Below are 19,207 nucleotides of genomic sequence, written 5' to 3'. Positions count from 1 at the left end.
AAGTGCCAGTTGTGATTTCATGAAGCAACACGAGGCAACTGTTCAGGAGCAAAGTAAGATTCTCACAGCTAATTGGATAGATTCATCAGGATGTGCACACACACTCATTCCCCTCGAGCAGACATTCCAATGTTATCAACTGGAACCATCGTGCAGTGTCATACTTGGGAAGAGTGAGGACTAATAAAGGAATAACATTCATCCTAAAAGAGGAGATGCTGCAGGAAGGCATGAAAGACTATGGTGCCCAATTATGAATAAGATTTTTACGAAAACTTCAAAGTCATGAAATAAAGGCCATTGGGTGAAATTACTCCAACGTGGGTCCTGATAAATACATTTTCACATCCACAAACTACAGCCTTTAGTGAGACAGCATCAGGATAATCACTAACCTTGAGGAACAAATCCCATGAGGTCACATAAGCTCAGCTGCAAGGTTACATGGAGATAATTGGGGGAGGGGAGGATCATTCTGTACCGTTAAATGAACGTGGAACATAGCATCACATAGATTAGTCACTCAATGCTTGTTACTTGGAGATGAATAAATGTTAAATATATTTACAATGTTGCAGATTATGTGCAGTGAATGAACACCAGTGTCACTATTGTGCTTTCCAAACTTCTTAATTTTCCAAACTCTATCGCTTGAAGCAGCCTGCTGACTGCTATGCTCTGTTGTCTGAGATGACTTTGCCGGGCACCCTCTGGTGGCTCGAGGCCTGAGGGTCCTAGCCTGTCCATGGTCTCCTGCAACCGGGAAATTTCAGGGATTGGCGGGTGAGTGGGCCTAGGTAGGGTACTCTTTCATAGGGTCAGTGCAGATCAGATGGGCCAAATGGCCTCCTTCTACACTATAGGGATTCTATGGATTCTAATGTGGATGGCCTCCTCCTTCCTTTATTCCAATTTGCTGGCAGCCTCTGACAACTCTGCATGATATTTCCCTACCTGTCTTTGCATTTCCAACATTTCTCTCAGGGCCAATTGCAGAGTCTCATCATCCGACTCTGATGCAGAGGGGCCCTGGTCACGAAAGGTTCCCCAAGTATCAGAGATCTCGGCTGTCACTGCCCCCACCTGTGGACCTGTGTCCATCAGGTGATCACCAGATTGTGACCCTAAGCCTATGCTAGAACTAGACCCATTGAGTTGCGTGTATCTGCGCTGCTGGAGGTTGCAGGTGAACGCAGTGATGGGTTGTCATCGGATGGATCTTCTGCCTCCTCATCTGGGGACTGGGGCTGAGGCTCTTTCTGGAGATCTTTCTCTGCCTTTTCTTGCTGGTAGCTGGAATAGAGAGAAAAGATCATTACTCATTAATTAGGCAGGCTGCTACACTACAGATCACTGACAGTCATTGTCCACATGCTGTTGATGGAAACTACATGGAGCCTCACAGTCTTGTTGGTGGATTCCAATCTTCCCTACCGTACAGCCTGCTTGGCAACCTACTCCGCATGGAAGGAGAGTGTTCTGAACTCTGTGGCACCCCCACCAGTCTTCGCTCTCTCTCCTATCGATTATAAGCGAGCTGGTCCTGCATAAAGCCAAATGGATTGATTGTGGACATCACAGATGAAAGGGGTGGCATGTGGCTTATTGGTTAGCACTGAGGACCCGGGTTCGAATCCTGGCCCTGGGTTTGGCCGTGTGAAGTTTGCACATTCTCCCCAAGTCTGCGTGGGTTTCACCCCCATAACCAAAGATGTGCAGGTTAGGTGGATTGGCCAGGCAAAATTGCCCCTTCATTAGATAAAAAATAATTGGGTACTCTAAATTTATTTATTTTTTAAATTACGGATGAAAGAGCAATTTGGAAGCATGCATGCCTGTTTTGTCTGCTGAGCCCTCCACCGTCAGGGATTAAAATTCCATTTGTCCAGGATCTTACATGAGACAGTGATCTTAAAGTGGCTGGCAGCCATTCAGGGGCTGGTTTAGCACAGGGCTAAATCGCTGGCTTTGAAAGCAGACCAAGGCAGGCCCGCAGCAATTCCCCGACCGGCCTCCCCAAACAGGCGCCGGAATGTGGCGACTAGGGGCTTTTCACAGTAACTTCATTTGAAGCCTACTTGTGACAATAAGCGATTTTCATTTCATTTTCAAATAACTGGGTAAAAGATTACTCCTTTTGTGGATGATGCTGAATTCTGAAACATTTTCAATTCTCCATTTGAAAAGAAACTGAAGCTATCTAAACAAATCTCTTTTCCAGCAGGGTTCTAGTAAGTTCAAACTGATAAAAGTCCCAGTACCTTCATTTGAAGCCTACTTGTGACAATAAGCGATTTTCATTTTATTTCATTTCATTTTCAGTGCTGATGTCCCATCTGCATGTAGTGTGTGACATCCCTGTGGACTTGAACTGTGGAACCTGATATCTTTATGAGAGTGGAAAGATTCACTTACCCTGGGGGGAGACAGATCAGATCATTCATCCTTTTCCTGCACTGCAGGTGGTCTTTTTTGAGTGTCACGTGCACTGACCTTCCTGGCAACTTCCTCCTAGGTGTCAGGTGGGTAGACGGCGAGGGAGGACCTCCTGCCTTTCCTGGATGGCATGGAGAAGAATCCCCAGGGAGACCTCGCAGAACCATGGTGCAGGTGGTTTGGTTTCTCTTTGGTGCCTCAGGCCACCTGACCTGCAGTATGTGCGTGTGCCATTTAAATATAGTGCCAGGACGGAAGAGCGGGGCAGACAAATCACTGTTCGTCCCGCCACGAGATTCGGTGAGCTCCCCACGGGTGCATAATAATGAACAGAAAAGTAGAAGGTGGAAACAGAAAATCTACCCCACCACCCAGCTAGTGGTTTCCCGCCCGCCACCACACTTAATCTCCAGAATGGAAAATTCAACCCATAACCTGCCTTTTTTCTGCAACAAGGGATGATTAGAATTGCTTAGCTCAATCAAAATGTGTGACATTGTTTTATTTAATTCAATTAAATTGACTGCAGGGTCAGCTTTTAGTCAAAACTGACAAAATCCCCTCCTCCCTCCACCCCACCATTCCCTGAGAGAGGAATCTCCCCAGCTGAACTTGGCATGACCCCTGCTGAGTTCAAATGAGGAGGATTCCAGCAGCAGTGAGTGTGAACTGTCACCAAAAGTTTGTTAATTGTCTTCAAGGGAGTAGTTTAAACTGTCTGTCTGCCACCCAAAATATACCTGAAAACCCTGTTCTTTTGCTCTCCATGTTGAGAAGCTGGCTGGATCGACAGTGAAGCACGGAAATTCTACCGACCATCTGTGTCTGATGTCACAAGCGCTGGAACTGAAGTGTACCAGACTTTAGCCCCTGGTCAATGTGCGGATGTAGAAAGTCGCAATATTCCCAAATGTAACTTTGACTGCTCACCCATTCTGCCGAGTTTTATCCATGAAACCCGAGTAGAAAAAGACTTCTTACATTTTTCGAGTTACAAGTAAAAGCTCATTTACTTTGTTCAAAAATGGAATTATAGCATGCAGTGATACAGATGATCAGTGAAACATATTTCTCTGCCAGAGTAAACATTACCTTGTCAAAAAACGTACTTCATTATCTGCTCAAGTTGTCGGGCAATACTCGAGTCACTCTGTATAGTAAGACTGTAATAATAGCAAATAAGATGTCAGATGATGGGTGATTATTCTGCTTCAGGATTACTGGTAACATTATGTTTCCTTGTATAACTGCTGACTTTACATTTGGTTCATGTTATCCTGATGAAAAACTAGAACCTCTGTACAGTTAACACTGTGAATGATATGATTTGCATAACATGACTTAGGGCACGATTTAACATCCGCGTTGTGCCTGGCAAGGATCCGGGAACGCTAGTAAAATAGAGGGTGAGGCTAAAATCGGCTCCGCACCGGGCGCGAATTGGTTTGCAATCTAATGGGCCTGCTCCCGGTGGAGAATTGCAGACACCTGTCGATACCAATTAAGACCAATCTCCATCTCGCTGGCGAGATTGAAGTCGAATGTCATGGTCCCTTGGAACTGACAGGCTCCTCAGCACATACTGTTTAGTACTCCGTCATAGAAACGTGAAGCGGGGCCATTGGCTACTGAGGGGAACTGAGGAGATGAATAGTCTTTTCCATTTTTGAGCATGAACTTAAGGGCACTGGAGCTGCTGTCCCAGTGCTCGGTGAGGGGTGAGGGATCCCCTTATGGGGGATTGAGCTTGATTGGGGATCTGACGTTTTCCAGGTTGGGTGCTGTGCCTTGGTCAGGGGGGTGGGGGGTGGTGAGGAACTGTTTTGTCCATGAGGCCTTAAAGCCATCTATAAATATTGTAGCAATGTGGAGGCCCATAACAGAGGTAGGCAGTAACAGATGCTGACTGTTTGCCCCAGCAAGTATTTCCAGGACACAGTCCTGTTATTGGTTATGTGCTGACGGTCACTTTAATTCCCTTTGACTGTGAGCAGCCTCTAGCTTCACAGTTGAAGGCTATTACTCAAAATAAATTGGACCTGTTAGTTGTGAGAGCAATTCACAGTTGCAGGTTGTGTTTGCTGCTTGCTGCTGCTGGTGGCTGCAGATGCCTCGAGGCTGCTGTTGCCGTTTCCTTCCTTTTCTGCAGCGGAAAGGAGGACAATATATTCTAAGATACCTGGGTCCTGGAACACCGAGCTCAGGGAACCATGTGCCCACACAGCATGATACCGTGTGTTTAGTTTTTTTGTGAAATGAGCTGAGATGGCTTTGTATTGGTGGCATTATGGAACGGTGATGTTTTCTTGTTGATAAATGATTAGTGCGATATGTGGAATGGTACACAGTTGATTGAGAAATCTTTGTTACTGTTGAACGTTTTTGCCAATCAAACTATTACTTAAGTGGATTCTGGTGGATACATGTGCCACCTCTCCATTATTACATTACATTTCAATCAAACTTTGAAACCTGAACAGTTTGCCTGTCCTCTCAAAGTGTCAGCATCATAGAGGCAGCAGCTAACAATCAAACACTTGAGCACGGTCTCCCTAATGTTCCTGGAGGGGGTCTGTGGTCTGGGGTTTGGGGTTCCTGATGTTGCCGGGGAGGGGGGGAGGGTGGGGGGGGGGGGGGGAGGGGGGGGAGGAGTTGTCCAACATGGACAAGTTGGGCTGGAGGGCCTGTTTTCATGCTGTAAACCTTTATGACTCTATGATCCTGCCACCCATTGGGCCAAGGAGGAAACCAGAAGGGGAGGCCAGCAATGGCCCAAGGTGTGCAGGAGTCGTTAGTCTTTCGAGGAGACCATGCACAGCATGTGCAGGAGGAGACGTCTCAACAAAGAGACAGTGTGGCGCCTGTGCCACATCCTGGTAGACCGGCACCCCGTAGAGGAGGAGGATACCCATTCCCAGTGGCCGTGAACCTCTATGCCATCGATTCATTCCAGGGCTCGAGTGTGGACTTGTGCAGCATTTCACAAGCTACAGCCCACAAGTGCTTCCCTGAGGTCACGGATGCTTTGTCTGACCAGGCATCAGACTTTAACTTCGAGCTGGATGATGCCCACCAAGATGCCCGGGCTGCAGTATTCTCTGCCATCATTGGGATGCCCCAGGTTCAGGAGGTAATTGATGGCATGCATGTAGTCTTAGTGCACTGAGGAAACAGGGAGTGCCCTTCATTAGCAGGAAGGGGTTCCACTGCCTGAATGTTCAACTCATGTGCGACCACCAGCTTTGGATCATGCACGTGTGTGCGCACTTCCTAGGGAGCATGCATGACAGCTACATCCTGGAATACTCGGAGATCCCGGGTGTCTTCGAGGAACTACTTTACCCTTAATACCATGCATCTTTATCTTATGCAGCAACCTTTTGTGTGGCACCTTGTCTGGAAATCCAGATATACCACATTCATTGGCTCCCCGTTATCTACCGCACTGGTAACGTCCTCCAAAAATTCCACTAAATTAGTTAGGCACGACCTGCCCTTCATGAACCCATGCTTCGTCTGCCCAATGCGACAATTTCCATCCAGATGCCTCGCTATTTTTTCCTTGATGCTAGATTCCAGCATCTTACCTACTATCGAAGTTAAGCTCACTGGCCCATAATTACCCGCTTTCTGCCTCCCTTCTTTTTTAAACAGTGGTGTCACGTTTGTTCATGTCCCGGGGGTTTCCCCGGGGGTTGTAGCTGGTCATCCTGCTTGAGGCAATGCCCTTGCTGAGCAGGAATTGATGCAGCTCGTCACTCATAAAGGAGGACCCCCTATCGCTGTGTACGTAGTTGGGGAAACCGAACAGTGTGAATATACAGTGGAGGGCTTTAATGACGGTGGCAGTAGACATGGTGGGATAGGGGATGGCGAAGGGGAACCGGGAGAACTCATCGACCACGTTCAGAAAGTACGTGTTGCGGTCGGTGGAGGGGAGGGGCCCTTTGAAGTCTCTACTGAGGCGCTCAAAGGGGCAGGAGGCCTTCACCAAGTGTGCTTTATCTGGCCGGTAGAAGTGCGGCTTGCACTCTGCGCAGATTTGGCAGTCTCTGGTGACGGTCCTGACCTCCTCTATGGAGTAGGGCAGGTTGTGGGTTTTGATGAAGTGGAAGAACCGGGTGACCCCCGGGAGGGAGAGTTCCTGAGTCGGTCCACTTGTGCGCTGGCTCATGTACCGCGGGATAGGGCGTCAGGAGGCTCGTTGAGCTTCCCAGGACGATACAAGATCTCATAATTGTAGGTGGAGAGATCGATCCTCCACCTCAGGATCTTATCATTTTTTACCTTGCCCCGTTGCGTATTACTAAACATGAAGGCAACCGATTGTTGGACAGTGAGGAGCGTGAATCTCCTGCCGGCCAGGTAATGCGTCGTTCTCGACCTGGAAGGGGAGGGACTCATCGACAGCGTGTATCGTAGCATTTGCGATGTCCACCTTGATGCGATTGAAGGCCTGGCAGGCCTCAGCCGACAGGGGAAAAACTATGGATTGGATTAGTGGGCATAATAAGAGAAAAACCTCAGGCATCATTTCAGGGCCTTGGGGCAGTGGGGAAGTGGGAACTCCATAAGGGGGCGCATGCGGTCGTGGTCGGGCCCTCTTACTCCATTCTGCACTACGTAGCCAAGGATGGCTAGGCGATCAGTGCTGAACACGCATTTCTCCTTGTTATAAGTGAGATTAAGGAGTTTGGCGGTATAGAGGAATTTGCGGAGGTTGGCGTCATGGTCCTGCTGATCGTGGCCGCAGATGGTGACATTATCTAGGTGGGGAAGGTGGCCCGCAATCCGAACCGGTCAACCATTCGGTCCATCTCCCGTTGGAAGACCGAGACCCCATTAGTGACGCCGAAGGGAACCCTGAGGAAGTGATAGAGGTGGCCGTCTGCTTCAAACGCAGTGTATTGGCGGTCCTCCGGACGGATGGGGAGCTGGTGGTAGGCAGACTTTAGGTCCACTGTGGAGAAGACCCAGTACTGTGCAATCTTATTGACAATACCAGATAAGTGTGGGAGGGGTACGCGTCGAGCTGCGTGTACCTGTTGATGGTCTGACTGTAGTCAATGACTATCCTGTGCTTCTACCCGGTCTTTACAACTACCACTTGGGCTCTCCAGGAGCTGTTGCTGGCCTCGATGATGCCTTCCTTCAGCAGCCGTTGGACTTCCGACCTAATGAAGGTCCTGTCCTGGATACTGTACCATCTGCTCCTGGTAGCAACGGGTTTGCAATCCGGGGTGAGGTTCGCAAACAGGGAAGGCGGGTCAACCTTAAGGGTCGTGAGGCCGCAGACGGTGAGGGCGGGTATGGGTTCGCCGAATTTAAAAGGCAGACTCTGGAGGTGGCACTGGAAGTCCAGGCCCAGGAGTGCGGCAGCGCAGAGGTGGGGTAGGAGGTAGAGCCAGAAGTTGTTAACGCCCTGGATAGTGAGGTTCAGAATGCAGTACCTCCGGATTTCCACAGAATGGGATCCGGAGGCCAGGGAGTCTTTCTTCTTAACGGGGTGTATCGTGAGGGAGCAGCGCCTTACCGTGGTGGGGTGAACAAAGCTCTCCGTGCTCCCGGTGTCGAAAAGGCAGGAAGTCTTGTGCCCGTTGGGTTCCACCGTCGTCCTCACGGTCGTGAGGTTCCATGGCCGAGACTGGTCCAGAGTAATGGAGGCGAGATGCGGCAGATGCTGGGAGGCCCCGGGTTGAACAGCGGTGAAGGAGGTCGCAGCAGGCGATAAATGGCCAGTTGGGTAGGAGTCCTGCGGCGCCGTCCAAGATGGCCGCCCCATGGGTCGCACATGGCAGTCAGTGGACAAGATGACGGCGCTGACGGGCCGCACGCGGCCTGTGGAGTCCAAGATGGCGGCGCCCACGGGCCACACGTGGCTTGCAAGGGGGAAAATGCCGGCGGGACCGGGTCACCCGCGGAGTGTGCGGAGACATCGGCGGCCGACCAGGCCTGGCAAACCACCACAAAGTGCCGCGTCTTACCGTGTCCTTTGCATGTCACTGATCGGACCAGGCAGCGTTGCCGGGGGTGTTTGGTCTGCCCACAAAAGTAGCATCTGGGCCCCGGCCCGGGGTTAGCTGGCTGCTGCGCGGCGCAGGCTTGCAGTGAATTGGAGGATGAGGTTGGGTTGGAAGCAGGTGGGGTCCACGCTCTCCATGGGGCTGCCGCGCTGCCGGGGCGTATGCCTGGGCATTACGGGAGGCCAACTCTAAAGAGTTTGTGAGTCTCCTAGCCTCCTTACGATCTAGAGTATCTCCTTCTAACAGCCGCTGGCAGATATGTGTGGACAGCATGCTTGTGATGAAGGTGTCCCGAATTAAGAGTAGGGAGTTGATGTGCTTCATGCCCAACTTCTCGCAGCGCTTCATTACGATCGATGTCAGGGCCACCAGACGGTAGCCATTGAAGCACGTTGCCTCAATGCTTTTCGATGCTTCTGATTTCTCACATGGGTGGGAAAATAGACATGTTGGAATACAAATGGGCCATATCAAGAAGGCAATGGATGTCTCCCCCACGGGCTGGAGAAAAAAGGGAGTTCCGTGTCGTCCCTTTTTGAGAAGTCCCACAGAACTAAGTGCCCATCAGGCATTTAACTAGGCAGCAGCAGGCCTTCCCAGATCAAGGACCCTCAGGCGGAAGACCCGTCCACTGAGAGCCACAGGCCAACCACAGGCCCTCTGCACTTTATGCTTGGCAGCACAGCCTGGCAGGCAGTGGTTACTGTTGGTACCCCAGGGCGAGAACCGCCAACAGGTGAGTTAAAGCACGAGGCGCTTATGGAGGTGTGGGTGGTGGGGGAGGGGGGGGGGGGCGTGGAATCAGGCACTGAGTGTCTTTAAATGAGTGACATGCCTCATGAGCCTGCAAACAACATAGACAAGGGTTGCTTCTCGAGTTCCACATGGTGAGTCTCCCACCTACCACTTTAAATGAGCATTAATTACCCACTTAAGGACCCCAAATTCATGACAAGGCGGAAAGGCCAACCGCAAGCCTTCCTGTCACAGACTTAGAATCACAGAATCCCTGCAGTGCATAAGGAGGCCATTCGGCCCATCATGTCTGCACCAGCCCTTGGAAGGTGCACCATACTTGGGACAGTGGTGGAAAGGAGCGGGGAGCCCCACTCATCACCCTCCCACTTGATAAATGCTCCCTGTCACCAAACCTGCTCTGGAGGATGAGCATTGAAACCCACCAAATGTTTCCATTCCTAAACTACAAATTTCTTACGACAACAAATTAATATATATGGAAGCAACTTAAATCTGTAGACAAAAATAATCATACAGTACTGTTCGCATGGGAACTTAAAAATGTTTGTTATTTCAAAACAACAACAAAATTTATGATTTTTATCATCGTTTGCACTATTTGTTTCTTAAAACACACACCTTTACACTCGAGTTCTGTTTGCGCTGCAGGGATTTGCTGAGATCGTGAGCTGCAGACAGATCAAAAACAGTGTCTGGAGCATTGAGGCTCGTCAACCAAATGTTTGTTCCTTGTCCAGGGCTCATATATCCAATTAATGCTTCGATGGGAAGGATTCAGATTAATCTTGAGAACAGTTCCATATACAGGCTGACTGGAGGTTAAAGTAACTGCCTTGTCCTTCGCGGACTCTCCACCAGATATGGTGTAAAAATGAACCTATAGTTGCAGTCCATGTGCTATTGCTGCCAGTTGTGTTGTTGCACAGGCACTAATTTAGGGCTGGATTCTCTGCTGTAGGGATTCTCCATTATGCCAGAAGCCCGAGGTTTCTCAACGGCCTGGGGCTGGCCACAATGGGAAACCCCATTGCCCGGCTGGCGAGACGGAGTATCTCAGGGACCCACCGCACCAGAAATCTGGTGCAGCGGGATGGAGAATCCCACCCTAGATGTACAGACAAACTGGCCTAATCAAATGAAGGAAGTTCAGCCAGTTTGCATTATTTTCTCAGGCTCTTGGCAGGTCTCATGATGTGACGGAGCTAGCAATCAATGAAGAGTGTGTAGAGGGGAATGAGTGGCCACAAGGCATAGCTTCAAGGCTCAATGCTGGGGCCTGAGGGTGGCGGGTAGTGACAAAGTAGACCATCACTTTATTAAAAATTTGAATAGTGCCTCCTCTTCCGCATTTGGTCTTTCTGCATTCCGTCAGATTGTATATCTGGAGCACGGCTCATCTTATCATATTGGAATTCGGGAGACCATACAAGCCTGCACATAACTTGTGCTAAACTATCACAACCTGCTGTACTCATGTGTGTGTTGGCCACACTGAGGAGACTACATTCCTCAGATGCCCATGCATGATTTTTCAGGCATCGGTGCATTGGACAGCTGCCACACCGAACATACAAATGTTTGCAATGTTCTTTCAGATATTTTATGAATGAAGTATATTTTTGCAAAGTAAGAACGAATGAGGAGCAGGAATAGGCCTTTTTGCATTCAAGCGTGCGCCACCATTTGATAAGACCATGATGTGTTTGAGTGTCAAGTTCTACGTGGTGGCCACGTCCCGATTTCAAAATGGACACTCATCAGGAGTGAAGGGAAAATTGGACAACTACAGAGAACACAATCAGGTGCAAGGTTTCCTGTGTATTAAGATTTGCAGAACCAAACAGAACTGAAACCAATAGCCATTAACATATTAATGGGCTATCTCCAGGGACAAAAAGCAACATTAAAACAATCGAGACCAAGCCAGACTCCCTGGCGCCAGCGGGAGCTAAGACAAAGGCAGGCCAACGGACACATAGGGCCCGCCCAACGATCAGGGAACACCTCCGGTATTGGAGAAATCGATAAGAACGATTGGGACATGGTCCAATTAATTGGGACCAAGTCCGGGGACCGCCCACAAGGGCGCGAAACCCCTGGGACCTATAAGACAACGTCCCCAAGTTCAGTTTGTTCTTCTTGGCCTTGGCTCTCAACAAGGAGAGACCTGCCTAACAGCTGCATCAACTAAGTAAGTCTAAAGTCAACGCACGTTACGAGATAGACGCTCCTAGCGACTATTCCGTACCAGTTCGAAGCCAGCAGTATCAGAACCGGACAACGGCCATTGTTCCTCTGACCTGGTGGGCCACTCGAAGCTAAGTATAGGCTTTTAGTAGTAGTTGTAGTTTAGCAAAGAGAGTTTATTCATGAGTAGTAATTGACTGTGTATAATAAATGTGTATTGGTTTAAAACTTACTAATTGGTGTATTGAGTTATTGATCAGTATTTGGCTTTGGACCCTGTGGTGGTATCAGAAAGATACCTGGCGACTCTTGAGCAAAGGTAATTAAAACAGAGCAAATTAAGGGAAAGCATAATGAGCAACACCACCTATCCCTGACAGCCTTTGATTCCCAGACGAACATAGCTTTGTGAGGCACAGAGCAAGACAGATTATCATCTTTTCTTATAATTAGTTTGTTTAATATTATTCACATTTTATTTTGTCCATGTTTACCTTTAGAAAGAAAAAACTATATCACCAAATGTTGTATAATTTCAACGAAGCAGTGCTTTGTGTCTACATCGGTGCTGGTTTGGACATAGCTGTGGTGTCCATGCCCACACTTAAATAGGTTTTATCGCTGGAATCTTTCAGTCTGGAGTTTAAGTTCAGTGGTGGGCTGGAAGGGGGAGTTATTGCCCCAGGGTGGGGGGCAGTTGATCGATCACACATAATCTTGCACTGTTCAGCTCATTAAATATGTATCAGTAAGAAGCTCACTGCTTCTTGCAGCTTGGGCAACACCCTCGCTGCCATTACTTCGTGGGGGTCAAAGGCCTGAGTGCCATATTTAAAGGGCACCCGGACAGCCTGAACTATCACTTCCACCTTCACCGAGCCATTCTCTTCCTTTGTCATCCTCCACACTGCTTGCACTGCCCCCACCCCATCTCAAGCATGGGCTGACACTCTGCTGGGGGGACAATGCAGCGTTAACTCACCATTAATCCTGGAAGAAATCTGCCTCCGACAGGTCAGGGTCACATAAGTGCAGTCGTAAAAGTAATCATTCTAATTTCTCGCTGGCAGAGTCTTAATTTTTGGGGGGGGGGATCTTACTATCGGTGGTGTGACCTTTTAATGAGCATGCATGGCATGCAAAAGGGCTTTCCAGCACTGTTCATCGGGAAGCTCAACCACCCTTTAATCCACCTTTAAAGTCCCGAGAACTTAATTCTTAAAGTTCATCACACCGTTGATAAATTGATTTTTATCCTCACGCTAAAATACGTTCCCCTACCTGCCACGTGTCCGGGACCGGAAGATTCCATCCTATGGGCGAGATTCTCCCTTCTGGGGACTAAGGCCCCACACCCGCCAGAAAACGGGCGGGAATCACTCCGGACTTTTTCCAAGAAAGTCCGGGGTGACTGTCCGTCTTCAAGGGGGCTAGCCGGCCCCCACGCAACATGGTGGTGCCCCACAGGGGCCCGGCGCGGAGGAACATAGGCCCCATAAGAATGAGCATGCCCGCCAATCAGTAGTCACCGATCGCGGGCCTGGCAACCGCGGAAGCCCCCCCCCTCCGCGGAGTCGGATCACCCCCCTCCCCAACCAGGATGGCCCCCACAGCCAGAACGCCGCAGTCCCGCCGGGTGAGACCACATGTGAACCAGGTTGGAGGGACTCAGTGGAACTCGACGGGCACTCGGCCCATCGAACACGGAGAATTGCCACGGGGGCTGCTTTCAACGGCCCCTGACCGGCGCCGCATCGATCGTGCGCGCTCAACTGCCGGCGATTCTCCGGCTGCCGGAGAATCGCGTGCCAGCGTGGGAGCCTATTTTGGGTAATTCTCCGCCCCGCGCTGAGCGTGACTTCGGCACAGAGGGTTGGAGAATCTCGCCCTATGTGTCAGTATATGTTTATGCGAATGACAGGGTTAAGTACAATGTAATTATTGTCAATGATTCCAGGGGAGAATGGGGAGAAATTAAGTGAATTTTTAAAAAAATGTTCTCTGTAATATTAACTTGACATAGGTAATAGCACTTCTTAGAAAGTGCCTATAAAAATATATATTTATCCCTTCATTTTGCTCAACTTTTTGAACCTTAATTAAGCTGACGACTTTTGATTTCAATTAGGTCCATTCTTCATAAGTTTGAATGAGGCTAGGGGCTTTTCACAGTCACTTCATTTGAAGCCTACTTGTGACAATAAGCGATTTTCATTTCATTCCATTCATGAAGGTGAAAATCTGTGAAAAAATTTTCTCCTCTCTGACATTACCATCAAATGGAGCAAATCACTCCCCCCGCCCCCTCCCCCCCCTCCCCCTCTTTGGTCCACCGTCATGACAGATTTTACAAAGATGCACCAATACACTTTAATGGAAATTTATATACTGCTGGGGCACACAATGTTGTTCCAGAACATTTTCACTTAATAAAATGTAAATTGAATTAACCGAGAGGCTGTGGAATCTAGCTTCCAGCACTCCTCTGAATGGATGGTATGGCTGATTGATTCTGTTCTTCCAGTGTTACACTAACCAACACTTAACAAGAACAAATATTCTGTTTCAACAACATTTTTGGAAAAAGTACATTGCGTCTTTTGAAGACCATGCTAAAATGTTACTTTGCCGTATGCTTTGCTAATATTTTTTCAAAGGAGAATTTTTACATACATTTGGATTGGATTGGATTTGTTTATTGCCACGTTTACCGAGGTACAGTGAAAAGTATTTTTCTGCGAGCAGCTCACCAGATCATCAAGTACATGGGAAGAAAAGGGAATAAAAGAAAATACATAATAGGGCAACACAAGAAATACAATGTAACTACATATGCATCGTCATCGGATGACGCATACAGGTGAGTGGTGTTAATGAGGTCAGTCCATAAGAGGGTCATTTAGGAGTCTGGTAACAGCGGGGAAGAAGCTGTTTTTGAGTCTGTTCGTGCGTGTTCTCATACTTTTGTATCTCCTGCCCGATAGAAGTTGAAAGAGTGAGTAAGCTGGGTGGGAGGGGTCTTTGATTATGCTGCCCACTTTCCCTAGGCAGCAGGAGGTGTAGATGGAGTCAATGAATGGGAGGCAGGTTCGTGTGATGGACTGGGCGGTGTTCACGTCTCTCTGAAGTTTCTTGCGGTCCTGGGCCGAGCAGTTGCCATACCAGGCTGTGATGCAGCCAGATAGGATGCTTTTCTATGGTGCATCTGTAAAAGTTGGTAAGGGTTAATGTGGACATGCCGAATTCCCTTAGTTTCCTGAGGAAGTATAGGCGCTGTTGTGCTTTCTTGGTGGTAGCGTCGACAAAGGTAAACCAGGACAGATTTTTGGAGATGGGTGCACCCCTCGGAATTTGAAACTACTAACTGATGTGACCATCAATTCACAAGACACATGATTGGAAGTGAACAGTGGTTTTAATAATCTTACACCAGAGCCTGCCTGCGACACGATGAACTGGCAGTAGGCTCACGACTGCAGAGCTTTATACTTCCGGTTAGTGGGAGGAGCCATGGGCGGAGCCAAGGGTGGAGCCCAGTACAAACTCCTCATCTCCCCCTATGGGCAGAGCCGCGCAATGACTCGTATACAGAGCCCACAAGGACACAATACATATAATAGAACACAGTGTGAATTATTAGGTTTATAATTCACCACACTAACCATCTCCACCTCGGCTCCGTTGTTGCTGGCAGGGGTGTGTACAGTACTTTGCTTCCTGAAATCAATGACCAGCTCTTTAGTTTTACTCACATTGAGGGAAAGATTGTTGTCGCTGCACCACTCCACTCAGTTCTCTATCTCCTTCCTGTATTCTGACTTGTCGTTATTCGAGATCCGGACCACTATGGTCGTATCGTCAGCAAACTTGTCGATGGAATTGGAACCAAATTTTGCCACGCAGTCGTGTGTGTACAGGGAATAGAGTAGGGGGCTAAGTATGCAGCTTGTGGGGCCCCGGTATTGAGGACTATTGTTGAGGAGGTGCTGTTGTTCATTCTTACTGATTGTGGTCTGTTGGTCAGAAAATCAAGGATCCAGTTGCAGAGTGGGGAGCCAAGTCCTAGGTTTTGAGCTTTGATATGAGCTTGGCTGGGATCTTGGTGTTGAAGGCGGAGTTGTAGTCAATAAATAGTCTGATGTAGGAGTCCTTGTTGTCGAGATGCTCTGGGGATGAACGTAGGTCCAGGGAAATGGAGTCTGCTGTGGACCGGTTGCGACGGTATGTGAATTGCAGTGGATCAAAGAGTTCTGGGAGTATGGAGGTGATGTGCTTCATTATCAACCTCTCAAAGCACTTCATTCCAACTGAAGTCAGGGCCACCGGACGATAGTAATTGAGGCACATTGCCTGGTTCTTCTTTGGCACCGGTATAATGGTGGTCTTCTTGAAGCAGGTGGGGGCTTCGGAGTGGAGTAGGGACAGGTTAAAGATGTCCACGAACACCTCTGCCAGCTGGTCCACGCAGGTTCTGAGTGTACGACCAGGGATCCCGACTGGGCCCATCGCCTTCTGAGGTTTCACTTTCAGGAAGGCCGATCTGACTTTGGAAGCTGTGATGGTGGGTATGGGTGAGTTTTGGACTGCTGGGGCACTCGACAGCAGATTGTTGGTTACCTGCTCGAACTGAGCATAGAATGCATTGAGTTCATCGGGGAGGGGTGCGCTGCTGCCAGAGATACTGCTCGGCCTCGCTTTGTTGTCCGTTACATTGTTTACAGATTTACAGACATTTACAGATCACTGTACATAGTATTCAAATGGTCATATAAGTAAGGGAAAGAACTTGCATTTATGTGGCATTTTATAGCACCTCAACACGTTCCTATATTTAATACATTGACAGCACTTCAAATGTACTCCATTGGCTGTTAGGCACTTTAGGACATCCTGAACTGATTAAAGGTTCTCTAAATGTTAAGATGCTTTTTCCTTAGTCTTTCAAAACTGTTCATTGTCAATTTGTACTACTGCAACATTCTGGCCACTAACTTACTCACTGCAAATTGCAATGACATAAATGACTAAATAACCTACTGACAATGATTGAAGTATAAATATTGGCCGGAACACCTTACTCTTGTTTGAAGATTGCAATTAAATATTTTATATCCACTTGTTTCAAACCCTTTCACAAAACAAATAATTAAACATTGGGTGGGATTTACCGACCAACCCGCTGCGTGTTTTGCGATGGCGGAGGTGACCCGCCAATAGGACCTTCTGGTTAACGGGATTTCCCGAAGAATGCCCCCTTCGTTGCCGGGAATCCCAAGGCGGAGTGCGTTGAGGTGGTAGCGGAATATTTCGCTGGCGTGAACAGCCGGTAAATTCCGGCCATTGTGTACTTCTTTCACGTTACATCACTGCTGCGTGTTGCATTTAATCAAATGCTGAGAGCCCATAAAAATAGTTCAAGGAAACATTTTCCAAATACTCTGCATTGCTATTTTGGGTGATGTGTGTTTTAAAATTAAAACATAAAAGGGCTGCCTTGTGCCTTGTAGGATTATGAATGCGATCAATGGAAACGTCCTCAGGTGCATTGCAGTGACCGAGCCCCACCCACCATCCCCCTTCCCCGTCAACCCAAACACACATTTAGTCAATAACCTATTAATATCATACACCACGAGATGTGGTGGTGTCAGTGCAGTGCAGTGCAGAGCAAGCCTCGTGTGTTTTTTTTAAAAGAAAGCTTTGTGATGCAGCCTGCAGCTGGACTGCATAAAATGATTTATAACCAGAGAACGATCCCTATGATGGATGGAACAGTTTAATACTTAGCACTGGCATGTTCCACTGTTTTGTCAACAGAGCCATTGGAGAGGAACAAAGCTGGGCAGGTGAGAGCCTGGTTTCCAGGCTGCGGGGTGTGTGAAGCTATGCACAAGAGCACTGAGTGCAGCATCAGTGGCAGCTGTGAATTCTCGCCTTCAGCTGTTCATTAGCCCTTATTTTCCCTCCCATTAATTACTTTGGAACAAGGGGGCAAGCTGCCTGAGTACATACTGTTATTGCTCAGATGACGCCTTCAGCGGAGTAGACTCATACAAGTTGGTGGCTTAAGATACATTTTTTTCTTCTTCAGCTACTGGACTGTTAAACAGTCAGCTTGATTGATGGTGACAGAAGTGGTGACAGACAATGATGAGGCGAACTAAAGCATTGGCTTGTGGACTGATTCTGCAGGGGGGAAATGGTTATTGCAGCTAAGTTAGCTCTCTCAGAATGTGGGCCAATAACTTACAACATCTCCACCCTTTTTTTTAATGCAACCTTTGACCTAGAGCAGTATAGTGATTATACACAGGCCGATGTGTGACAGTTGATGAATAATCTAATCGATGAACAATGGCCTTTTAAAGCACAGTTAATTGGGCTTCCATTTTAAAGCAGGTTAGGGGGACTGTGGGCCCCTTTCCATTTTGGATGAAATCATCACGTGCGCATGTTTGGAATTTTACGTTCATTAATTAACGTTTAAGGTTCCATCGAAAATCTGTTAAAACTTGTTAGAAAATGGAAGGAAGTATGCAATTTGTTTAAAGCAGTAAATCCGGGGTCAATGTTGTGATGGGTAAATAATACTTCTTGATGTGCTGAGGTCAGCTTATTTTCAAACCTCACATGCATAATTGCTCCGTATAGCTTTACATATTGCCATTTCACGGGAGGAGATGTAATCAGAATGATTTGTGGAGACAGGATTCAGAGCAGTACAGCACACTCAGTAAATTAAATCGAAAATTCTGCAAATGCGCAGGCAGAATCGGTGGAGAGAACAGACAAATACATTTTTATCGTAGGGTTTGCATTCCCACACATTAACTTACTTGTTCGCTCCACAGATGCTGACTAACCTGGTGAGCTTTTCAGCATTTTACATTTTATCTTCTGGTTTCTACCATCTGCAGAATTTTTGAAAGACGAGCTGTTAGGTAATTTGGACATTCTAAATTCTCCCTCTGTGTACCCGGACAGGAGGTGGAATGTGGCGACTAGGGGCATTTCACAGTAACTTCATTGCAGTGTTAATGTCAGCCTACTTGTGACAATAAAAATTATTATTATTAATTGGAAAAAATAATTGGGCACTCTAAATTTATTTTTTAAAAAGAAAAAAAAGGTGAATTCAGAATGTCCAATTCACCTAATAAGCACGTCGTTCGGGACCTATGGGAAGAAACCGGAGCACCCGGAGGAAATCCATGCAGAGACGTGCAGACTCAGCACAGACAGTGACCCAAGCTGGGAATCGAACCCGGGTCCCTGGCGCTGTGAAGCAACAGTGCTAACAAATATGCTTCCGTGCCGCCCAAGAACAAATGTTAAAATCTGAGGCATAAACATTTTGGATCCGATTTACCAGCCACGTCTGCCGCAACAGGGATGGGATATGGCAGGTAGATCCCACGAGGCGCTTCTTCTGGGATTCCCAACTGTTGTTACACCCAGTGAGATCTAACGGGATCTCACAAGGTGTCGGTATATGGATCCTACCCTCAATGGGTGGGATCCAGACTTGCATAGTTAAGTGAGTTTAACAGCTCACTTAACTATGCCAATGCAGGATCTAACTAGCACTCGAGATCTATCGATGTCGCCGAGGAGACCCCAGTTGGGGGCTGTTTAGCACTGGTACCCACAAATGGGAACCAGGTGGGATGGCACTTGGGGGAGGAGGGGGACCTCCCAGGTGGTCAAAGATCCCCGGGTTTTAGTCTCTGGGCAGGGTGGCACGCTGGCTCTGCTGATGCCACACAGGTACCAAGGCACTGACCGCATGGGCACCCTGGCAG

The sequence above is a fragment of the Scyliorhinus canicula genome, chromosome 6, assembly GCF_902713615.1.
Source record: "Scyliorhinus canicula chromosome 6, sScyCan1.1, whole genome shotgun sequence".
Classification (NCBI taxonomy): Eukaryota; Metazoa; Chordata; class Chondrichthyes; order Carcharhiniformes; family Scyliorhinidae; genus Scyliorhinus; species Scyliorhinus canicula.
Note: the sequence above shows the minus strand (reverse complement) of the source record.